We start from the raw sequence: 9,454 nt of genomic DNA, 5'->3' as shown, positions 1-9,454 counted from the left end.
GTCGTCCTGTTACCGAAGATCACGGCTATTCGAATAGATTAACTTCCCTGCAGGGGTGCACCAACTTACCCAACACGCTTGATCCCATTTGGCCGGACACACTTTCCTGGGTCATGCCCGGCCGCGGAAGATCAACACGTCGCAGCCCCACCTAGGCTCAACAGAGAGGCCAGCACGCCGGTCTAAACCTAAGCGCACAGGGGTCTGGGCCCATCGCCCATAGCACACCTGCACGTTGCGTACGCGGCCGAAAGCAGAACTAGCCCCCTTAATACAAGAGCAGGCTTACGTTCCAATCCGGCGCGCGCCACTCAGTCGCTGGCGTCACGAAGTGCTTCGGCTGATACCACGACGCCGGGATACCCATAACTACTCCCACGTAGATGGTTAGTGCGTATAGGCTCGTAGCCGACTCAGATCAAATACCAAGATCTCGTTAAGCGTGTTAAGTATCCGCGAACGCCGAACAGGGCCAGGCCCACCTCTCACCCAGGTAGTCTCAACCTGCCCTGTCGCTCCGCCACAAAGTAACAGTCGGGGACCGTCGGGAACCCAGGCCCACCTCTACCGGGATGGAGCCACCTGTCCTTTCAGCCCCCATCTCCGAACAGTATCACAGGTAATGTAACAGTGTAAAGTATATAGTATATGCCCGTGATCACCTCCCGAAGTGATCACAGCCCAGTAGTATAGCATGGCAGACGGACAAGAGTGTAGGGCCACTGATGGAACACTAGCATCCTATACTAAGCAGTAGGATAGCAGGTAAAGGTAACAACAGTAGTAGCAAGGACAGGCTATGCAGCAGTATAGGATTAACTGAAAGCAGTAACATGCTACACTACTCTAATGCAAGCAGTATAGAGAAGAGTAGGCGATATCTGGTGATCAAAGGGGGGGCTTGCCTGGTTGCTCTGGCAAGAGAGAGGGGTCGTCAACACCGTAGTCGAACTGGGCAGCAGCAGTGTCGGTCTCGTAGTCTACCGGAGAGAAGAGGGGGAAGAAACAATGAATACCATGTAAACAGATGCATATCGATGCATGACATGACAGGTAACGATGCTAGGCGTGCCCTAACGTGGTATGAGATGGTACCGGTTAAGGGGGGAAACATCCGGGAAAATATCCCCGGTGTTTCGTGTTTTCGGGCAGAGGAGCCGGAGGGGGAAAGTTGCGAGTTCGATAGGTTAGGGGTGTGAGGCGGACGAACGGACTGCGTATCCGGATTCGTCTCGTCGTTCTGAGCAACTTTCATGTTGAAAATATTTTAATCCGAGTTACGGATTAAAAGATATGATTTTCTAAAGATTTTATTAATTTCTGGAATTTAATTAATTATTTAACCCAACATTATCCAGAACAGTAAAAGCTGACGTCAGCATGACATCAGGGTGATGTCAGCAGTCAACGTTGACCATTGACCTGGTCAACCTGACGTGTGGGTCCAGTGGGACCCACCTGTCATTCTCTGTTTAGTTTAATTACAGATTAGTTAATTTTAATTAGTGATTAGGTTAATCTAATCAGGATTAATTAACTTAACTAATTACTTAATTAATTAATTAATTAATATTTTAATTATTTTAGTTATTATTCATTTATTTATTTAATATATTTATTTATTTATTTTATTATTTATTTTTTTTATTTTATTTAAAAAACGTTATGGGGCGGGGCCCCCTAGTCAGTGGCCCGGGGGGGCTAGCGGGCACAGGGCGGTGCGGGTTCGGGCGCAACCCGCACCCGTTCGTTCGGGCGCACGCCCAGGAGGGGTGGGCGGAGCCGGCAGGGCGAGGGGAGCAGGGGAGGCCGGTGGCCACGGCGAGGCGCCGGCCACGGCAGGGCGGACGGTCGCCGGAGGAGGGCGCCGAGAGGAGGCCGCGGCTCGGGGCGGCAGCAAGTGCGGCCGGGCGCGCGCGGGCGACGACGGGAGGGCGTGCGAAGGGCGGGCGCACGGCTTACGCCGGTGGCCGTGGGTGGTCGCGGTTAGGGCCGGGACGGAGCTAGGCGCGCGCCGGGGAGGAGGAGGAGAGGTGCTCACGGGGAGGGGCGCGTAGGGTCTAGGCAGTGGGGGGTGAGGAGGACGTCGGGGACGACGCGTCGTGGAGGAAGCCGACCGGCGAGGAGGTCCGGCGAGGCGACGGCGATTCGGGGAAGACGGTGAGGGGCTCCGGCGGCGCGGTCCTCGCGCGGCGGGGGCGAGGTAGCTCCGGGAAGCGTCGGTGTTCGGGCGGCGAGCGGCGGCCTCCGGGGGGGGGGGCGGGGAGGTGACGAGGCGGTCCGGCGGGGAGGTGGCGTATGCGAGGTGGTGGCGAGACGAGGCGGCGACGGCGGAGGCGAGGTGCGGTCGGGGTGAGCCCCGATCCACATCGGGGGAGGGGGCGAGAGGGACGAGGGAGTGGGGGGGTCTCCTCGATCCAGACTGAATCGAGAGAGGGGGGGGGGGTTAGGGTTTGCGGGTGTGAGGGGATAAGGGAGTGGGGCGGGTCGGCCGACTGGGCCAGTGGGCTGGCCTGGCTGTCAGCTGGGCCGGTTGGCCCATTGGGGGGGGTCCCTTTTCTTTTGTTTCGTTTTTTTACCTTTTGTATTTTCTTTTATTATTTGTTTTCTGTTTTAATTCATTTAGAAGTATTTAGCCATTTTATAAAAATGTGTTTACTGCACTATAATTACCTATGCCATTTTTGGCACAGACCGAACATTTTTGTTTTGATGTTTGAAAACTTTTGATGTTTGACAACATTTAAATTTTTAATTTGAAAAGTTTCGAACCGACGCGAGATTAGCAACAGTAAACGAGGTGACGTGGCATCATTAGCAGAGGTTCACTGTAGCTTAAATACCCGGGCGTCACACTCTCCTTCCTTCTCCCCTCTTCCTCCTTCCCTCCTTCTCCTACTAGGAATAGGAAAGAGGAGGGGAATCCTACTTGGACTAGGGAGTCCTAGTAGGATTCCCCACACCTGGCGTGCCCCCCTTGGGCCGGCCACCTCTTCCCTCCCCTCCTTTATATACGTGGCCAGGGGGCACCCCATAGACACACAAGTTGATCTTGAGCCGTGTGCGGTGCCTTCCTCCATAGTTTTCCACCTCGATCATATCGTCGTAGTGCTTAAGCGAAGCCCTGCGTCGGTAACTTCATCATCACCATCACCACGCCGTCGTGCTGATGGAACTCTCCCTCGGCCTCAGTTGGATCTAGAGTTCGAGGGACGTCAGCTGAATGTGTGCAGATCGCAGAGGTGTCGTGCGTTCCGTATTTGATCGGTTCGATCACGAAGACGTTCAACTACATCAACCACGTTAACTAAACACTTCCGCTTTTGGTCTACGAGGGTACATGGACACACTCTCCCCTCTCATTGGTATGCATCACCTAGATAGATCTTGCGTGATCGTAGGAATTTTTTTGAAATTACCGCGTTCCCCAATAGTGGCATCCGAGCCAGGTCTATGCGTAGATGTTATATGCACGAGTAGAACACAAAGAGTTGTGGGCGATAATAGTTATACTGCTTACCACCAACGTCTTACTTTGATTTGGCGGTATTGTTGGATGAAGCCGCCCGGACCGACATTATATGATCGTGTTCATGAGATTGGTTCTACCGACGTGCTTCTGCACATAGGTGGCTGGCGGGTGTCTGTTTCTCCAACTTTAATTGAATCAAGTTTGATTATGGCCGGTCCTTGTTGAATGTTAAAACAGCACACTTGACGAAAAATCGTTATGGTTTTTGATGTGTAGGTAAGAACGGTTCTTGCTAGAAGCACTACTAGGAAAAGGCATGCTAGTGGCGCACCAGTTTTCTTAATCTCAGGTCACTATGGCTTAATCTCGGGTCAATATGCTTAATCTCAGGTCAAATCGCACTCCGTGGTCAAACTTCCCAAAAGGTCACCCATCCTCGCACTACTCCAGCCCAAGCACGCTTAACTTCAGAGTTCTATCCAATCCCAGCAATAGCTCACTTCACAGGCACTTGTTGATATATCTACCATATCAATCCTATTATACCTTGTTGTTGTCTAGGACTTTGTTCATGTTCATGACTATGATGAAATTTTGAAAAACATTTCAAACTTCCCGGTCATATTACGTATCATTTTTTGAAAAAAAAATTCATTTTTTTCAAAACCAATTTTTTTTGAATTTTTTTGTCTCTAGATCTTGAAAGCCCCATAACTTTTTTCTGTTAGGTTTTTGGGGATTTTGAAAATGTTTAACGGGGTTCCCCCGTTTAAATTCGGATGTAACTTCTCGAGTAAATGATTTTTCATATAAAAAACTTTTTAATCCGAGTTCGTATGCAAAAGGTATGCCCATTTTACAAATTTCCAGAGAGATTTTGCAAATAAAGTCGAAATTCATATTTGTAAATTTTCCCAACAACTAGACCACATATCACATGGGAAACTTATTTTCTTTTATTTTTTTGACATTTCCATCATTTTCTTTTATTTTTTTCTAAAACTGAAAAGGCGGTCCAAGGGGGGTGCATTTGTTGTTGGGCCAAGTTAGTAATGGTGCACCGTGGGGTGGTGCGCCATTACTAGTTAAACTAGTAATAGCGCACCACCCCACGGTGCGCCATTACTAACTAGTAATGGCGCACTGTCCACAGGTGCGCCATTACTAACAATTTTTTTTACTTTTTTTTTTCAAAACTACTAATGGCGCACGGTGGGTTTGGTGCGCCATTACTATGTCAACTAGTAATGGCGCACTATCCCACGGTGCGCCATTAGTACCAAATTTTTTTTTATTTTTTTTTCAAAACTTCTAATGGCGCACCACACACCAGGTGCGCCATTCGTAATATATTACTAATGGTGCACCTGTATGTGGTGCGCCATTACTATATTCTAATGGCGCACCACACATGTGGTGCGCCATTAGTGTCCATTTCATCTATAGCCGTTTTCCTAGTAGTGAAGCCCGTAGCAGCCACGTAAAACTTGCAACAACAAAGTAGAGGACGTCTAACTTGTTTTTGCAGGGCTTGCTGTGATGTGATATGGTCAAGACATGATGTGGTATAATTTGTTGTATGAGATGATCACGTTTTGTAACAAAGTTATCGGCAACTGACAGGAGCCATATGGTTGTCGCTTTATTGTATACAATGCAATCGCCATGTAATTGTTTTACTTTATCACTAAGCGGTAGAGATAGTCGTAGTAACAATAGTTGGCGAGATGACAATGATGCTACGATGGAGATCAAGGTGTTGCGCCGGTGATGATGGAGATCATAACGATGCTTCGGTGATGGAGATCATGAGCACAAGATGATGATGGCCATATCATGTCACATATTATGATTGCATGTGATGTTTATCTTTTATGCATCTTATTTTTCTTAGTATGGCGGTAGCATTATAAGATGATCCCTTACTAAATTTCAAGGTATAAGTGTTCTCCCTGAGTATGCACCGTTGCTACAGTTCGTCGTGCCGAGACACCACGTGATGATCGGGTGTGATAAGCTCTACGTTCATATACAACGGGTGCAAGCCAGTTTTTGCACATGCAGAATACTTGGGTCTCGGAACACTGGAGACCGAAAGGTCGAGCGTGAATCATATAGTAGTTATGATCAACATAGTGATGTTCACCATTGAAAACTACTCCATCTCATGTGATGATCGGACATGGTTTAGTTAATTTGGATCACGTGATCATTTAGATGATTATAGGGATGTCTATCTAAGTGGGAGTTCTTTAGTAATATGATTAATTGAACTTTAATTTATCATGAACTTAGTCCTGATAGTATTTTGCAAATTATGTTGTAGATCAATAGCTCGCGTTGTTGCTTCCCTATGTTTTTATATGTGTTGCTAGAGAAAACTAAGTTGAAAGATGATAGTAGCAATGATGCGGACTGGGCCCGTGATCTGAGGTTTATCCTCATTGCTGCACAGTAGAATTATGTCCTTGATGCACCGCTAGGTGACAGACCTATTGCAGGAGCAGATGCAGACGTTATGACCGTTTGGCTAGCTCAATATGATGACTACTTGATAGTTTAGTGCACCATGATTTACGGCTTAGAACCGAGACTTCAAAAATGTTTTGAATGCCACGGAGCATATGAGATGTTCCAAGAGCTGAAATTTGTATTTCAGACTCATGCCCGTGTCAAGAGGTATGGGACCTCTGATAAATACTTCGCCTAAAAGATGGAGGAGAATTGCTCGGCTAGTAAGCATGTGCTCAGAATGTCTGGGTATTACAATCACTTGAATCAAGTGGGAGTTAATCTTCCAGATAAGATAGTGATTGACAGAGTTCTCTAGTCACCATCACCAAGTTACTGGAACTTCATGATGAACTATAGTATGCAAGGGATGACGAAAACGATTCTCGAGCTCTTCGTGATGATGAAATCGATGAAGGTAGAAATCAAGAAAAAACATCAAGTGTTGATTGACCAGACCACTAGTTTCAAGAAAAAGGGCAAAGGGAAATAAAGGGAACTTCAAATAGAATGGCAAGCAAGTTGTCACTCCCGTGAAGAAGCCCAAAACTAAACCTAAGCCTGAAACTAAGTGATTTTACTGCAAAGGAAATGGTCACTAGAAGCGAACTACCCCAAATACTTGGTGGATAAAGAGGATGGCAAAGTGAACAAAGGTATATTTGATATACAGATTATTGGTGTGTACTTTACTAGTGTTCATAGTAACCCCTGGGTATTTGATACTTGTTCGATTGCTAAGATTAGTAACTCGAAATAGGAGTTACTGAATAAACAAAGACTAGTTAAGGGTGAAGTGACAATGTGTGTTGGAAGTAGTTCCAAGATTGATATAATCATCATCGCACCCCCCTATATTTTCGGGATTAGTGTTGAACCTAAATAAATGTTATTTGGTGTTTGCATTGAGCATGAATATGATTAGATCATGTTTATTGCAATACGATTATTCATTTAAGACTGAGGATAATTGTTATTCTTTTTACATGAATAAAACCTTCTATAGTCATACACCCAATGTTGATGGTTTATTGAATCTCGATCGTAATGATACACATAATATTGATGCCAAAAGATACAAAGTTGATAATGATAGTGCAATTTATTTGTGGCACTGCCGTTTGGGTCATATCGGTGTAAAGCGCATGAAGAAACTCCATAAAGATGGACTTTTGGAATCACTTGATACTTGCGAACCGTGCCTTATGGGAAAGATGACTAAAACTCCATTCTCCGGAACAATGGAATGAGATAGTGACTTATTGGAAATAATACATACCGATGTATGTGGTCCAATGAGTATTGATGCTCGTGGCGGGTATCGTTATTTTCTGACCTTCACAGATGATTTGAGCAGATATGGGTATATCTACTTAACGAAACACAAGTCTGAAACATTTGAAAAGTTCAAAGAATTTTAGAGTGAAGTGGAGAGTCATCGTAACAAGAAAATAAAAGTTTCTATGATCTGATCATGGAGGAGAATATTTGAGTTACGAGTTTGGCCTTCATTTAAAACAATGTGGAATAGTTTCACAACTCATGCCACGTGGAACACCACAACGTAATTGTGTGTCCGAACGTCATAACCGCATTTTATTGGATATGGTGTGATCTATGATGTCTCTTACCGGTTTACCACTATCATTTTGGGGTTACGCATTAGAGACAGCTGCATTCACTTTAAATAGGGCACCATCAAAATTCGTTGAGACGACGCCTTATGAACTGTGGTTTGGCAAGAAACCAAAGTTGTCGTTTCTTAAAGTTTGGGGTTGCGATGCTTATGTGAAAAAGCTTCAACTTGATAAGCTCGAACCCAAATCGAAGAAGTGCGTCTTCATAGAATACCCAAAGGAAACTGTTGGGTACACCTTTTATCACAAGATCCGAAGGCAAGATATTCATTGCTAAGAATGGATCCTTTATAGAGAAGGAGTTTATCTCGAAAGAAGTGAGTGGGAGGTGATGTCTACTACACAACCTTCTTCTTGTAGACGTTGTTGGGCCTCCAAGTGCAGAGGTTTGTAGGACAGTAGCAAATTTCCCTCAAGTGGATTACCTAAGGTTTATCAATCCGTGGGAGGCATAGGATGAAGAGGGTCTCTCTCAAACAACCCTGCAATCAAATAACAAAGAGTCTCTTGTGTCCCCAACACATCCAATACAATGGTAAATTATATAGGTGCACTAGTTCGGCGAAGAGATGGTGATATAAGTGCAATATGGATGGTAGATATAGGTTTTTGTAGTCTGAAATTATAAAAACAGCAAGGTAACAAGCAATAAAAGTAAGCGTAAACGGTATTGCAATGGTAGGAAACAAGGCCTAAGGTTCATACTTTCACTAGTGCAAGTTCTCTCAACAATAATAACATAATTGGATCATATAACTATCCCTCAACATGCAACAAAGAGTCACTCCAAAGTCACTAATAGCGGAGAACAAACGAAGAGATTATTGTAGGGTACCAAACCACCTCAAAGTTATCCTTTCAGATCGATCTATTCAAGAGTCCATAGTAAAATAATACGAAGCTATTCTTTCCGTTCGATCTATCATAGAGTTCATACTAGAATAACACCTTAAGACCCAAATCAACCAAAATCCTAATGTCACCTGGATACTCCAATGTCACCTCAAGTACCCGTGGGTATGATTATATGATATGCATCACACAATCTCAGATTCATCTATTCAAACCAACACAAAGTACTTCAAAGAGTGCCCCAAAGTTTCTACCGGAGAGTCAAGACGAGAACGTGTGCCAACCCCTATGCATAAGTTCACAAGGTCACTGAACCCGCAAGTTGATCATCGAAACATACATCAAGTAGATTACGTGAATATCCCATTGTCACCACAGATAAGCACATGCAAGACATACATCAAGTGTTCTCAAATCCTTAAAGACTCAATCCGATAAGATAACTTCAAACAAAAAACTCAATCCATTACAAGAGAGTAGAGGGGGAGAAACATCATAAGATCCAACTATAATAGCAAAGCTCGTGATACATCAAGATCGTACCACCTCAAGAACACGAGAGAGAGAGAGAGATCAAACACATAGCTACTGGTACATACCCTCAGCCCCGAGGGTGAACTATTCCCTCCTCGTCATGGAGAGCGCCGGGATGATGAAGATGGCCACCAGTGATGGATCCCCCCTCCGACAGGGTGCCAGAACAGGCCCCGATTGGTTTTTGGTGGCTACAGAGGCTTACGGTGGCGGAACTCCCGATCTATGGTGCTTCTGGATGTTTTCGGAGTATATGGGTATATATAGGAGGAAGAAGTAGGTCGGTGGAGCTGCGAGGGGCCCACGAGGGTGGGGGGCGCGGCCAGGGGGGCAGGCGCGCCTCCCTGCCTCGTGGCCTCCTTGCTTCTTTCTTGATGTCCACTTGAAGTCCTCTGGATTGTGTTTGTTCCAAAAACGATTCTCCCGAAGGTTTCATTCCGTTTGGACT

Source organism: Triticum aestivum, chromosome 4B, assembly GCF_018294505.1.
Source record: "Triticum aestivum cultivar Chinese Spring chromosome 4B, IWGSC CS RefSeq v2.1, whole genome shotgun sequence".
NCBI classification, from domain to species: Eukaryota; Viridiplantae; Streptophyta; class Magnoliopsida; order Poales; family Poaceae; genus Triticum; species Triticum aestivum.
The sequence above is the reverse complement of the archived record's forward strand: the minus strand, read 5'-3'. Positions refer to the sequence as shown.